The 16,760-nt window shown below is 38.3% G+C and overlaps 1 pseudogene; it reads left to right on the top strand.

The window, feature by feature from the left end:
- The window catches only part of LOC108394373 (olfactory receptor 4C46-like), a 33,599-nt pseudogene extending 29,003 nt beyond the window's left edge, over positions 1-4,596 (top strand).
- Positions 4,597-16,760: the final 12,164 nt, after the last annotated feature.

Here is a 16,760-nt window from a genome sequence, read left to right as displayed (position 1 = left end):
AAAAAAATGCTTAACATCATTAGTCATCAGGAAAAACAAACTAAAGTCACAATAATTTATCACTACATATCATATAGAAAGACTAAAAGGAAAATAACTAAAAATATCTAAATACCAAGAATGTGGAACACTTCCTGTGTTTGAAATAGGAATTCTCTTCTTCTGTTTTGACATCCTTCTGCATTCTCAGTGCTGTCTGCTATTCCATACCCACCACACTACGGGTCCCAAAGATGACTTAGAGTTTTTGTTTACTTGCATAACCCTCTGATGACTGTGAAAAACAGCTTTTGGCATCAAAAACTTCCAAATGGCAGCTGCACCCTCCCTCCTTTATCTCTCAAGCAATCAACAGGGGGCTTCCAAAGGATTTAATGGTGACGTGGGGAGAGAAGTTCTGCCGGAGATGGGAGCCCACAGCGTAACTGCAGTACTGGTTCCCATCGTGGACTTGGGCCACCTTGCTATTCACACGACATTCAACTTCTTAGAAACTCAAGTTCAGACAGAGGAAGGAGACACACTTGTTTAGGTTCCAAGTTCAGGGAATACAATTCCCCATTAAAATTCAAAAAAGGGTGTTTCTCAAACATGTGTCTCTAGAATATGCTTCTAAGACTAAGCCTTTCCAACAGAAGAGATAATTAATTCCTGGGAGAGAAAGTAGCAGCTGCAAGGTCCTTATGAAAACCTCTTTAAATATCCATGCTGTGCAAGGTGGTTTGTTGACCACATCTGCAGAGCAAGATTCATCACAGGTGAAACGACCCATCTGAATGTGTCTCCTCCACTCATTCTCACTCTTGCCTACACGATCAGAGCCTTTTATAGAGGATCATTTATCTATAGTGTTTCAAATGCATCCCTTCTAAATTCAAATACAGGTTTCTATGAAAATTTCTGAGGCTATAGGCTAGAAGAAAATATTTAGATTTATAAAAACACATCCTTAACAACTTTAATGTTGAATAATCTGAGTAGTTTCTTTCTGAGTATGTCACATCTTTCATAATGAAAGTTACTTATTTTAAGAAGAGGCCAGTTTGAAGGCAGATTGTTTCTGAACACCTCCATAATTAAGTTCATCTAACTCTGTATGGTAAGTTTTTTAATGGGGCAGAAGCATCTCAAAAGATTTTTACTTGATGTATATGTATATATATAATCATTATGTTTCAACACTTTTCAAATATAGTAATAGGGCATTTATCCTCATGCTAATTCTTCAAAAGATAGGTTGCAAATAATGTTAACCTATTTTGAGAAATGAAGAATTGGAGACTCACAGATATTAAGTAAATGGTGGGACCCAGTTCACTAATATTAAACACTTTCCTTTGCCCAAATGAGACATCTCCTTTAATAATCAAGACTAATCATGAGACTGAAAACAAAATATAAGTACATTTCACCCGCAGAAAAGGCCTAAATATGAATATCAAATGACACAAATCATCAGTTGTTTAGTCCAAGCATGAACATGGTGCACCCTTCCTAGGATGTGTAATATAAGTCTCTGTGGCTTCTTTAAAAGTAAAATTGGAGATGAATCCTGACCTTCGGCGTGGTTAAATGTTTCTCTGTATCATCACTCAAAATGTAATTCTTCCTGTCTTGGAGCATACACAATCATAATAGACGAGTCCTTTGTGTGTCCACAGCAGCGTGGAGAATATGTTCATGTATCTTTCCTCTATCAATTCTCATTAACAACCTGGATATTTTATTCTCACTTTATAGATGAGGAAAGAAGGACTAAAGATGCCAAGAAGTACCTCCAGGAGAAAGAAGTTGCAAGTGGAAGAGACAGATTCCAGTCTGGGGTTTCCAATTCTCAAACCAATACACAACCACTGTGGCTGTCATTTTCAGCATTGTGCAGAGCAGTCCGGGCCCAGGCTCTGGAGGAGAGCTGGGGAGGCAGGGAGTGGGGCTGAGGGCAAGGCCAAGGGTAAAGTGCCTTTCAATGAAAGCACTGCCACATTTTAATTAATATCTGGAGATTCCAATACGCTAGTGTGTGTATTTTGTGTGTGTGTGTGTGTGTGTGCTTCTGTTGATGAAATTGTTTCAAGAGATCACTATTTCAACATTGTTTATTATAACAATGGAGGGCATGGATGAAGAGTTTGGAGGAAGAAAACGTTAACAAGTATAATCTGACCTAATCTTAGCTCTGCCCTTTATTATTTGCTTTATCTTGAGGACACTTAACTTTTCTATGCTCTTATTTCCTACTCTGTAAAATAAGAATGAAAATGGTAATCAACCTTAGGTTTGTAGTGAGAATTCCATAACCAAATGTCTGCAAAATACTTGGAGCCCAGTAAGTATTCAGTAAGTTTTAGTTAATATTACCATTATCTTCACTATTAACATAGCCTCTGAGATTGTTTCCTCATTTGCTGAATGGATGAAATAATACCAACCATAAAGGTTGCTACCATGCTTTGCACATAACAATCAATTACTAGAAGTATGTTTATGAGCTATTATAATGGTATGAGAATTAGACTACATGCATTATACATTCTTCACACTAGCTCCGGGATCCTTTCATTTAATTCTCATCACCAATACTCTGCTACCCTTCATTATATTATACTATATGAATATATTATAAATAGTCTGACACTGGGGTTTCTGTCTCTGGCTTCCATCTTCTTACTGAACCTCAAACCACTTCATCCAAGACATACCAAGATCATTAGAAGAGTTATATCCAAGGATTCCCTTTCCTCAAATTCCTCTTCATCTGTCCATTCATTGTCCATTCATATTCTCAATTCCTCTTTATGGTCCCCCATCTCCAAAGAACACAGGGAAGAATCCTTAGCTTTGCATCTGTGGCCTTTAAATCCATGTTCTACCTCCCTTTCCTTACTTACCTGTCAGGATATGCACGAGGTACAACTTCATGTTAGACTCTAAGCCGCCTCAGATGACTGCTTGTTCACAAATGATCTACTGCCTGTGTGTCCGCAAAAGTTCCCCATGTCCACACTCTTAACAGAATCTTTACCCAGGAGATGATTTAAGTATCCAAGAATTCAGACCTATTTTCTATCTCAAAAGCCTTCACAAGAATTCATATTCAATAGAATCTAGGTAGTTATTATATATTAGATGGAGAAGCTTAATAAATTGAAGGTTGTGTTAATAAAAACTAATTATTTTCAGGTAATGTAATTAAGATAATATGAAATACGTGAAGAATAGAAACAACGTGACACAATTTGTTCTACTGGGGCTCACAGAGAATCCAAAGATGCAGAGAATCATATTCGTTGTGTTTTTTCTCATCTACATCTTTTCTGTGGTGGGAGATGTGCTCATTGGTCACCATCGCCGCCAGCCCATTATTGGAAACTCCCCGGTGCTTCTTCCTGGCCTACCTCTCCTTTATTGGTGCCTGCTATTCCTCTGTAAGTGCCCCTAAACTGATTGTAGATTCACTCCATGAGAAGAAAACCATCTTATTCAATGAGTGCATGACCCAGATCTTTGGGGAACATTTCTTTGGAGGTGCTGATGTTACCCTGCTGATTGTGATGGCCTATGACCCCTATGTGGCCATCTGCAAGCCCTTGCACTATATACAACCATCATGAATCGGCGGGTGTGTGGCCTTCTAGTGGGAGTGGTGTGGGTGGGAGCCTTTCTTCACGCAACCATACAGATCCTCTTCATCTTCCAATTCCCCTTCTGTGGTCCTAACATCATAGATCACTTCATGTGTGACCTGATTCCTTTGCTCAATCTTGCCTGCACGGATACCCGCACTCTAGGGATCTTCATTGCTGCCAATAGTGGCTTCATGTGTCTGTTAAACTTGCTCCTCTTGATGGGCTCTTATGTGGTCATCCTGCGCTCTCTAAGAACCACAAACTTGGAAGCGAGGCGAAAAGCCCTCTCCACCTGTGTCTCTCATATCACAGCTGTGGTCTTATTCCTTGTTCCCTGCATATTTGTGTACATGAGACCTGTAGCTACTTTATCAATTGATAAAGCAGTTGCTTTATTCTACACTATGATAACCCCTATGTTAAACCCCTTAATCTATACCTTGAGAAATGCCCAGATGAAAAATGCCATGAGAAAACTGTGTAGTTGGAAAGCTGATAATAAATGTTTATTCAACTGATAAATGTTCCTGAAGCCCCTATATTGATTCAACTGAGGCAAAGGACAGAAGAATATTTTGGAAGATCTCTATAAGAAATGCATATAAGATAAAAAAAGATGAATTTCTATAAATTATGGATTTTGCATTGAAAGGAACAGAAATGGCTGCAAGCAAAGGAATAAACCCTTAACCTAAGACCATAGTTGGAAAATTCTGCCAAATTAGTTCTGCTAACTTCATTCATGATATAGACTAATAAATTTTCATTTTAATACAAAAAGTGAAATAAAATAAATAAAATATATGGGTACTGAGCATTAATCTCTATAATAATTCAATGTTGTGAGCACTTCTGTTGTCCCCCATTGTATGGAGGGAGGCATCAGAGGTGCAGTGAGGAGCTAGTAAGGAGAACCCACCTTCCCCCTCAGGCCACACTCTGAGCCTCCGTGACTCCCTGCCAGGCGATGATGACAGCAAGGTAAGGTGATTATGTTAGTACAGGTAGGGACTGTGCTGCAGGCTATACATATATGTTATCAGTTATAATATATATTAGTTCATTGTATATAACTAAATTATAATATTCATTAGTAACTCTGCTTATTTTCATATGGCATCATAGTTGATGATAATGGTTTGACTGTAATATTGTGATATGTGATTATTTCAGAAATATAAAAGCAATGGGTCATTTAACCTTTAAGGGGTATGAGATGAATATTATGCCATATTTCCAAATTCCCTTGTAGGATTCAGAATCATGTTGATTTGCTAATGACTGTTATGCTGATGACCTTTGAGAAAGTGTGATGAAATAATTTTTATATTTTAAATTAAAAGAATATTTCAAAGTCAGAAGGAATTTCTATTTACTAAATATATATTCATACCCTATAAAGTACTTGCCTGCTACCTAATGATAGTGTCTACAAGTAGAACAATAGCTGGTGCATGATAAATAGTGAATGAATAAATGTAAGTATAAAGTAAGATGAATAAAGTCAAAATATGGAGCAAAAAAAATGATACTGGAGATTTTTTCTCCTACTTTGATTCAGACTCTAAGGAAGATTCTAGCTTTCTTTTGGGAACTACAATTTATTTTAACTCCTGTTTAACTATGAAATGAGAAAGAAATTGAAACTGAGATACTCAGTGAAAGAGCAAATAGTTTGCCTTGATATATCTCCCTCATTTCAGCATTTTCATCTCTTCAATGTGGCTGTATATTTTTCTCTGTTAATGGGTTTGATTTTGGTAACATTTCATTATGAAAAAATGCTTTAAAAAATATGTAGCTCATGCTGACAAAACTGGACAGCTACATGTAAGAGAATGATTCCTGTCTAACCCCATACACAAAAGTAAATTAGAAATGGATCGAAGACCTGAATGTAAGTCATGAAACCATAAAACTCTTAGAAAAAAACATAGGCAAAAATCTCTTGGACATTAACATGAGCGACTTCTTCATGAACATATCTCCCTGGGCAAGGGAAACAAAAGCAAAAATGAACAAATGGGACTATATCAAGCTGAAAAGCTTCTGTACAGCAAAGGACACCATCAATAGAACATAAAGGTATCCTACAGTATGGAAGAATATATTCATAAATGACAGATCCGACAAAGGGTTGACATCCAAAATATGTAAAGAGCTCACACACCTCAACAAACAAAAAGCAAATAATCCAATTAAAAAATGGGCAGAGGAGCTGAACAGACAGTTCTCCAAAGAAGAAATTCAGATGGCCAACAGACACATGAAAAGATGCTCCACATCACTAGTCATCAGAGAAATGCAAATTAAAACCACAATGAGATTTTACCTCACACCAATAAGGATTGTCACCATCCATAAGACAACAACAAATGTTGGCGAGGTTGTGGAGAAAGGGGAACCCTCCTACACTGCTGGTGGGAATGCAGATTAGTTCAACCATTGTGAAAAGCAGTATGGAGGTTCCTTAAAAAGCTCAAAATAGAAATACCATTTGACCCAGGAATTCCAGTTCAAGGAATTTACCCTAAGAATGCAGCACTCCAGTTTGAAAAAGACATATGCACCCCTATGTTTATCACAGCACTATTTACAATAGCCAAGAAATGGAAGCAACCTAAGTGTCCATCAGTAGATGAATGGATAAAGAAGAGGTGGTACATATACACAATGGAATATTATTCAGCCATAGGACAAGAAAGACATAGGAGAAGAAGAAAACAAATCCTACAATTTGCAACAACATGGATGGAGCTAGAGGGTATTATGCTCAGTGAAATAAGCCAAGCAGAGAAAGACAAATACCAAATGATTTCACTCATCTGTGGAGTATAAGAACAAAAGAAAAACTGAAGGAACAAAACAGCAGCAGAATCACAGAACCCAAGAATGGACTAAGAGTTACCAAAGGGAAACAGACTGGGGAGAATGGGAGGGTTGGGAGGGATAAGGGTGGGGAAGAAGAAAGGGGGTATAATGATTAGCATGTATAATGTCAGGGGTGGGGGAAAGGGGAGGGCTTTGCAACACAGAGAAGACAAGTAGTGATTCTACAACATCTTACTATGCTGATGGACAGTGACTGTAATGGGGTTTGTGGGGGGGACTTGGGGTAGGGGAGAGCCTAGTAAACATAATGTTCTTCATGTAATTGTAGATTAATGATAACAAAATAAAATTATAAATAAATAAATAAACAAAAGAAATGGAAGCAACCTAAATGTCCATCAGTAGATGAAAGGATAAAGAAGAGGTGGTACATATACACAATGGAATATTACTCAGCCATAAGAAAAAAACATATCCTACCATTCGCAACAACATGGATGGAGCTAGAGGGTATTATGCTCAGTAAAATAAGTCAGGCAGAGAAAGGCATTTACCAAATGATTTCACTCATCTGTGGAGTATAAGAACAAAGAAAAACTGAAGGAACAAAACAGTGGCAGAATCACAGAACCCAAGAATGGACTAATAGTTACCAAAGGGAAAGGAACTGGGCAGGATGGGTGGGAAGGGAGGGATAAGGGCAGGGAAAAAGAAAGGGGACCTTATGATTAGCATGTATAATGTGGTGGGGGGGCATAAGGAGGGATGTGCAACACAGAGAAGACAAGTAGTGAGTCTACAGTATCTTACTACACTGATGGACAGTGACTATAATGGGGTTCGTCGGGGGGGGGACTTGGTGAAGGGGGGAGTTTAGTAACCATAATGTTCTTCATGTAATTGTAGATTAATGATAATAAGATGAATATTAAAAAAATATGTAGCTCTATCTATAAGCAAAGCAATTCCAGGATAACTATATCCCATTCATTGCTTCCCTCCTTAATTCATTAATCAACAAATATTTTTGAGCTCAAAGAAAGTATTAGGCCCCTTGATAGGGGCTGGTGCTTTAGTGGGAAATAAAGAAAACTGCTGGTCTTGCCATCAGAGAACTTACAATCCACTGAGAGAAATTCAAAAGGAAGCTTGAAATTCCAATATTATGTTATAAACAGTAAGACAGTGGAGGCCCAGGTGCTATGAAAGCAGGTTTGCGGGACACACAACAAAGACGTAAGGAGTCAGGAAGGGTTCCAAGATGAAAAGACATAATAATGGGACCCAAAGCATGCAAAGGAGTCAGCAGAGCACAGAGGCATCAGTTGGAGTGAGACCATTGCAGGAGAGAGAATGCATAATGCAGTCCAGAAGGTGATAATAGCTAGAAAGAAACCTAATGAGTTCAACATCTCTGTGGTTGTTAATCCATCTATTGAACACCTGCCCTGTGCTGGGCACCATGCTGGACACTGAGCTTATAAAGGGTAAATGGTAAGATCTGAAGCTGGAAAAATAGGAACAGGGAAGATTAAGAAAGTTCTCATAATTGTGTTAAGGCCAATGCTAAGTATCCTGGAGAAAACATTGAAAGGTCTTTTAAACAAGTGAGTGGTGTCGTTTGATTTTGAGTTTTAGGTGACAACTCTGTATGGGTTACCAGAGTGGAAAATGGGCTGAAGGGGCCAAGACTGGGGGATGGAGAGCAGTTAGGAGGTTACTGCAATGCTACGGGTGTGGAAGGAGGGAGGCCTGGACGCTGGCGGTGCCCGTTTGGAGGACCCTGCTACTCCCAGCCCCGGGGCCCCATCACAGGCCAGCACCTGCGCTCCAGTCGCTGCGCCGGGCTGCTGAGAGCCAGAGCCCCATCCTTCTCTGCCCACCTGCACTAGAGAAAATTGGAGCTGCCTCACCAGAGGGCGTATGCCTATCATCTCAGGACCGGAGCCAATGAACGGCTGGAACTGGGGTAAAAAATGGTTGCTCCCTCTGCCTCAAGGTGGAACTAGTTGTGCAGTACAGTGTAGAGCCCGAGCTTCCGTCGTCCGGGCTGAAGCCAGACTCCAGGCTCCAGTCAGAACTGTATCCTTTCTTCTCCCTACTCAGCTCCTTTCAACCTTACTCTTTACAAATCACAGTTATAAAAATACCAGTACAAGATCTGCATTTAGGGAATCCTAATGGAGAATTAGAGAAGGCATCGAAAATTATTTAGGCACTATAAAGAAAAGACTTGATATACGATGATGATTTGAGGAAGAGTTGTGGATAAAAGCTAGACTCTGACTTAGATTCCAGGAAGACTGAGGAAACTGAGAAGATGAAACAGATGAGTCTTCCTTGTCAGTGGGAGAAGCTTCTCCCCCTCAGTCTGAAGGATTATCCCACATCCTCTGAGGAAAGCCCTTGAGGCAGTGGCCGTGAAAGAAAGCTGATTCTCCTCAGGACATCCCCCACCCCACTTCCTTTCCTTGCTTCCAGACTTGGAACTACAGTCAAGTCCCAGGAGGTCCCTAAAGGTGAGGTACAAAGTGTGACCCCGGAGGAGATGCACTATATTCCAAATGCTACTTGAGTTCTCTAATTTATACAGAAAAAATTTTGTGGAATATATATATATTAATGGACGTTAAAGGTGTTGGGCCAATTAGAGAAGAGCCGTAATTTCGATCATCCCAAATTTAGTGCCGTGGGCTCACTAACAAGATATTCTTCATTTAATGTTGCAGCAGAGGAAGTAAGAAAAGTCTAACAGTTTGTCTCGTTGGTGGCGAAAACATGAACCAAAACTTGGTCCATAGTGAGCAAATTAGCAATCCCAGGCCTCCCTTGATTTAATGTACAGAAAGAGATTCAAAGGCCTTGGGAGAGTGGAATGTTAGAATGGATTTGTCTTTTAAGATCTACTTAACCACCCTGGGAAGGTCCAGAAGGCATCCCTCTCATCATTACCATAAGAAATGAATTTGTAGGCAGAGCCACAGCGTACTTGAAAAGCTCTGTAATCACTGTTTTCTGTCCGGCGAGACCTCTGGTGGGAACTATGGTCACTGGACTTTGACATCTAAAAGCAATGCGAGTCATTTGATCCCAGGTAACAGTGGCCAAGTGGTGCCACTCAACCTTCAAAGGCAAGGTGGGTCATGGCTACCCCAAGGTACAGCAGAGTGAAAGCAGCCATCAGAATAATCAACACAAGCAGACTAACAGTGTTGCTAGTTTATTATGGTGTTTCTAGAAGTGAAACAGACAGGAAGCCTGTTCAAGTCTTAGCAATGATTAAGGTCAGTTGATAACTATGACAACCCAATCCAAGCAGAGCTACTAATGGCCCAGACCATTCAGCAGTGAAGCTCTGTGTCACCCCAGCAGGTGAAGAACCATGACCAGCTTTGGAGCCTGCTGAAGGCACACTGAACACAAACGAGTAACAGAAAAAATAATTAGAAACACCAGCTACGACCATGTTGTTATGGCTGAATTTGTTCGCCTCGGTTCTCCTCCTGCTGCAACAAAGAACTGAAAGGTCGAGACGCAATAGTGAAGCAGGGTGAAAGTTTTATTTTAATACAGTCCAAGGGAGGAGTGGGCCAGAGTCAAGGAAGACAGAGGCCCAGAGATTTAGGGGAGGGTCTCTTTATCCTTACCTAGCTGGGAGACACTTTTTTGATTGACAGGGTGGGATCATTTGATTGACAGCTCTAGTTATATACCCATTTCTCTTGGTCAGCATGTCTTTCCCCAAAATGCACACCGAAAAGCTCATGGTGGGGGAGGGTAGCAAAACAGCAATTTTACTTTAATTAGCTTATGTGGAGGTGTGATTTGGCCGTTCTTAGTTTTGTTTGCACCCGCGTTGGGACCTTGTTGGGAATGGTTTGTATTGTGCCCAATAGGCAAGAAGTTATCTCCCTGCAGAACCTTTGTTGTTCTCACGTGGGAACCTCTGCATGGGCAATTTGGGCAGTTATTTTCCTTGAGCCTCTTCTTCCCCTTCCCCAGCTGCTCATGTGTATCTTTCTACCTAACAGTCCTAACAAAGTGACCAATTTCAGAAATAAAGACTGTAATTTTTCTTTGTCCTCCTTATATTATGAATGTTTGTGTATGTGAGTACATACCTTAAGCTAACATCTTTGTTTTCTTTCCTCTCTTACCATGTAGCATAAGATATCTTGAGTTTCCATCATAGTATTTTAGTATTTCCAATTTTCTATCACAGTATTTAATTTACAAGAGATTAAGGAGGAGAACAAACATAACTGTGGATAAAATTGCAATATTTCCAGAATCTCTTGCCTGGCTTAATTCATCTCCATATCAATAGGTGTTTCCAAGGGGTGGAGAGAAGTAGTCCATCTCCATGTCAATACATGATTACATGGGGGAGCGATGGCATATCTGGACTGGAGAGGTTGGGTGGGGTCCATTTTTGCAGCCAGGTCATGAAAGACATGGGAGAGCAGAAGTGGACAACTGCTTGTAAGCAATAAACGGGTTTCTCCAACTTAATTTCTCCCTTTGACTGATTTGGGTTTCAAAGGTAATTTGCCCTGAGCTGGGAAACAGATTTTCCCCCCGGAGTTACAATAACCCAAAGAATTTACCTTCCCTTCTAGGGGAGGGGTTATGAATTTTCAGTTGTACGCAGGACAGTTGTATGATGTTATATGAAATTATGACCTTAGTAATGATTTTACTTGGAAATTAAGTATGCTTTAAGGAGATTTATCTAGGTACTAAGTTGAAGCAATGGACTTGTTTTGGTTAACTTTATGTTTTAATTTTGCTGGGCCACAGTTTGCACAAATATTTACTTGAATATTGTTTGGTGTTGTGAGTGTGAGGTTTGCTTAGATGATATAAACATTGAACTGGTAGACTGTAAGGCAGATTGCCCTCACTAATGTAGGTGGTCCTCATCCAACTGAATGCTTGACAATTACAAAATAAGGGAATTCTGCTGCCTGAGAGCTTTCAGACTGATACATCAGCTCTTCCCGTCAGACGGTCTGCGTATGGGCACGTGAACTCTTCCTGATTCTACAGCAGCTTCCTGCCTATGGACCTGAATTGGGTCAGCAGATATTACCAGCTTACAATAGTTTCTGGTCTTTTGACTCAAAATGAGACATTGGCTGTACAAATTTTGTACTTGCCAACCTACATATACACAAGAGCCAATTCCTTATATAAATCTCTTCTTATATGTGTGTGTGTGTGTGTTCTGAAATATATCACATTTTCATGGATTGGAAGACCTTCTATTGTTTAGCATCAATAATACCTAAAGCAGATCCAATAAAATCCCTATCAAATTTTCATGATCATTTTGCAGATATAGAAAAATCTGAAAATTTCATGTGAAATCTCAAGGGACCCCATAGTCATAAAAGACTTGAGAACAACTAAGTTGGGGGTTGCACACTTCCTGATTTCAGAACTTACTGTAAAACTATAGTTATCAGAACAGTGTGATACTTGTATAAAGACAGGCATCTAGGCTAATTGAATAGTTTAGAAAGCCCAGAAATATACCATCACTTTTGGTCATATGAATTTCTACAGGGGTACCAAGAGCATCCAATGGGGAAAGGATAGTTTTCTCAACAAATGGTGATGGGAAACTTCATATTCCCATGCCGAAGAATAAAGGTTGACCCTAAACTTACACCATATACAAAATAGCTCAAAATGGATGAAAGAACTAAACATAAGAGCTAAAACTATAAAACCCTTAGAAGAAAATATAGAGGAAAAGCTTTAGGACATTAGATGAAACAATAATTTCCTGAATACCACACCAAAGACACAGGTAAAAACAGATAAATTGGACTACATTGAAATTAAAAATTTCTGTGCATCAAAGACCACAATCAACAGAGGGAAAAAACAACTAATGGCATAGGAAGAAACACTTTCAAATATACATCTGATAAGGAATCATTATCCAAAATATACAAGGAATTCCTACAACTCAGTGATAACCTGATTAAAAAATGAGTAAAGAATATATACAAATGGGCAAAGAGCATATGAAAAGATGCCCAACATCACTACACACACTTGTGCCCTGATCATGAGAATGTAAAATGGAGCAGCCTGTTTGAAAGATAGTATGACATTCCTCAGAAAGTTAAAAATAGAATGCCCATTAGATCCAGCAGTTCTCCTTCTGGATATATACCAAAAGAATTTAAAGCAGGGACTAGAAGTGATACTTGTACATTTGTGTTTATGGCACATTCATAACTGCCAAAATGTGTTAAGCAACCCTAGTGCCCATCAACACATAAATAGATAAAGAGAATGTGGTTTGCATACAATGGAATATTATTCAACATTAAAAAGAAAGGAGTTTTTGACATGTTACGAAACAGATAAACTTTGAGGATTTGTTAAATGAAACATGCCATTCATTTTTAATAAAGTTTATGTTAGATAACAGGTTTATATTTACAGGGAAGTTGTAAAATCAATAGAGTTTCGATAAACTCCACACTCAGTTTCCATTATTACTATCTTATATTAGTATGATGCCTTTGCCAAAATAAATCAATCGATGTTAATAAATTACTTTTTAAATAAATTACTAGTAACTAAAATCCATACTTTAACCAGGTTCCTAATGAATTAGTCTTCACTAATTTTGTTTTCCTCTCCAGAATCTGATCCAGGGCACCACATTACACGAAGCTGGCGTGTGTGGTCTGGCACCTGAGGGCAGTGACAGTCTCTCTGACATTCCTTATCAGAGATGACCTTGGAAGATTTGAGGAAAACTAGACAGACATTTTGTGCGAAAACCCTCAGCTGAGGTTTGTCTGCTATTCTGAGAATCTGATACTCAAGGTTAAGGATTGTGGATTATTGGGAGAAAGACCACAGAGGTGAAAGGCCATTTTCATCACATCATATCAGTGGGAACATAATTTCAATGTGACTAATCACTGCTGCTATTAAACTTGGTCACCTGGCTGAAGTAGTGTTTCTCACATGTCCCCTTTGTGAAGTCACACCCTCCTCCACACCCCATGTACCTTTCAGAAGGAAATCATCATGTACAGCCCACACTTAAGACATGGAGGGTTTGAGGGCAGAATATCTACATATATCATTTGGAATTATTTGGCCTATTCTCCTCTATCAATTTATTTATTTTTTCAAATATTTTTATCATTTTAACTCATAAATACTTATTTTATACTTTGGGTTATGTTCAAATTTTATGTTATTCATTTTGATGCTGAACTGTTTTCCAGCTTTGGGCACTGGGGCATTTTTCACAGGCTCCTGTGTTCCCTTTTGCGAATCTTCAATGTGGTGTGAGTGCGTGCGTGCATGTGTGTGTGTGTGTGTGCGTGTGTGTGTGTGTGTGTGTGTTAGCACTTCCTTACTTTCTAACATTACAATATGCCTTAGGTCCTCTTATACATTCCCTGTCCCAAACCTAGAATTAGTCATTTCTTCAAGAAACCCAATTTCATTTTATGGGAGAAGACATAAGAAACCCAGTCCTGGGCACTATGTGATCATTAGTTTTTTCTAGCTAAAAGATGTCATTTAGGGCAAAATATCCATCTAGTTGCAAGAATAGATCATCTTTTTTCCATGATGTAATAATACATATTGGAGATTGAATTCTTTATCACATCAGGTCCGTGTTTCTTAACTAGGAAGGGGAGGGATACTTCAGGGAATGACTTTCCCCAGACTCAGATATTTTGCATCATTCGTGTTTAAGTACTCCTCCAGGGAAGGCAGAAGTGAAGCATTTCCCAGTCAAAATCCTGTGTGAGAGAGAATTCAGAAAGTGTGCGCTGAATCTGGAACAGTCTTAGCCTGAAATCCGGCATGTACGGGAGAACCTGGTCTCTTAGTGAGATCAAGGATGCCCTGGTTCCAGATAATCAGATGGAAGTTTAGAAGCACTTCTTTATGTAATTTGAGCAGAGGGTGTCTACAGTACCTTGGGAAGAAAAGAGGGAAGCTGAACATTCACATCTCTGCATAAGCCCTTACGAAGCTGGTACATTTGAATTGGGGATTAAGCTCGTTGTATTTTTACTTGGAACATATGCATCTGATCAATGCATCTAATATATACAACACATTGGTGGAAGGATGGAATGTTTAGGACATTTCTAGGAGTGCCTTACATTCTACAGTGAGATGACGGAAATAAAAGATGTGCACAGCAGCTCCTGATGGAAATGGGAACTACTAGGTGAGGGCTATTGGAGTTGAGCAAATGGAAATAATGTAAGTTTGGGTGTTCCTGTAAATGCTCCCTGGAGATGATGATTTTGATGTGGATACAGCTGAATGCAGGTTACCCTTTTTCTCAATGGCAACTGAATGTAGAATAGCATGGAACACTATCTAATTATACTTATGGGATATTTTCTTAATTCTGGTTCTTCATTCAACAAATATTTCTTAATCACCTGCATTTACTTAGTTGCTGAAATTCATACTTTATTTGCCAAAATTCTCATCCTTATGTTGCTTCAATCTAAAATATAGCATTTAGGGTATATAATTTTAAAATATGTGTATATTTGTATGTCTATTAATCTATATATAAGTATATATATACACACACACATGCATATAATTCACATAATTTATGTATATGTATTAGTGGATACATATAAACCATGCAAATTATTCATATGTACCTATCTATGTATCTATATATATGTATAGATATACAGATACAGATATTTAATATTTTATTCTGAATTGCTGTAAACCACCAAAAATTTTTGTATGTTTAAGAGCTTTGACAAGAGCATGCTTGAAAGACTCCAAGAAAGCCAGCAAACATGTAGTTAATGTCATTGTTGTGGCGTATGATATGACTAAAAAGCACTGAGTTTCAGAATTACCTCGATAGTGGACTCACCACCTTAAACATTTGGGTCTTATTTTTGCTTTAAAAATATTGCTGTCCTTCCTGCTTATACAACAAGAAAGTTGTAATGGGTCAGTGATATTCAAGTGTGAATAATAAACCATCTCTTAGGATACGGTTTTTAAAAGCCGAACTTTTTAGTGAATTACAATCATCATGATAGTGATGTATTATCAAATTTTATGAAAGGGCAGTTGCTAACAATTAGGTACTGCTCACATCTCTAATGCAAAGAATGCAGCTTCTTTACACAGGGAGTACACGCACATGCTTTGTATTCATGTACAATTCATTTATATAATTGTGTGTTTAAGTGTGCTATGTGTTATCCTTATTAATTATTAATACATTAATAAATATTAATTCTCTTTTTATGTCTATCTTTTCTTACTTGAAATCAGAGTACAGGAAGCTCAAGATATATATCACAAGAATTCTACTGAAAAGTTTCAGTGATGATTCAGAGCTTCCTGTGCTCATTTCTCAACGCCTGGTGCTCAATAGTAAACCAGAATTTTAAATAAATATTCTGATATATTTATTTATTTTCTCCTGTATTTTTTCTTCTTTTTAGTCTCAGTGACTCTTATGCATTAATGAAACATATTGAAAGACCAAGAAAAACAATGAATAGGGGAAGGATTTAACTTTTGACAACATAGTATAGTAAAAAAGTACAAAGTTTAATAGAAATGAATATTTAAATAATTAGAGAGGTAAGAGAGGTAAAATGAAAGGAAATAAACTTAGTCAAGGCAACGCATAAAAGGAAGTCCCATAATGGGCAGCTGGCTGGGTGTTCATTGCTAAAATGTAAGGTTTGTTGTGTCTCTCTCCACCCACACCACATCTCCTGTATGTGCAAGTGTGTTTAGGTTTATTAAGAAAGACTCTGAATTGTTTCTCAATCATTTTTTCATATTTATATATTTTCAGACAGTATCTTGTAACTGGACTTGGTTCAAGGAATGTACAATCATACTGAGTAAATCATGCAGAAGTTCTCTTTCCTTCTGCAGCATGGCACTCTGATATTGACAAGCCCTTGATGAGAACTCCAGAAAACACTCAGCTGAAGAAGTGACTTGCTCATGCCAAAGCACCCCAGTTAGTGATTATTATGTGTGAAGAAGCACTGACTTTCTCATATTTGCCTATTTTTATTTCAATGTTTCCATACAGTTAGGTAAATGGATCAAATAAATATTACTGATTCCACTGTCATTGTGGTGGTGTATGATGTGAGATCAAAGATAAAATAATTCATAGCAGGTAAGTGACCAAGCATATATATTTGACCACCAAATATGTATTGATTTCATAAAATATTTTAATTTCTCCTTTGAAGATTATTCCTAAGCTGTGCTTTCATCACATCAACTAAA

The sequence above is a fragment of the Manis javanica genome, chromosome 15, assembly GCF_040802235.1.
Source record: "Manis javanica isolate MJ-LG chromosome 15, MJ_LKY, whole genome shotgun sequence".
In the NCBI taxonomy this organism is placed as follows: Eukaryota; Metazoa; Chordata; class Mammalia; order Pholidota; family Manidae; genus Manis; species Manis javanica.
The sequence above is the reverse complement of the archived record's forward strand: the minus strand, read 5'-3'. Positions and strand labels throughout refer to the sequence as shown.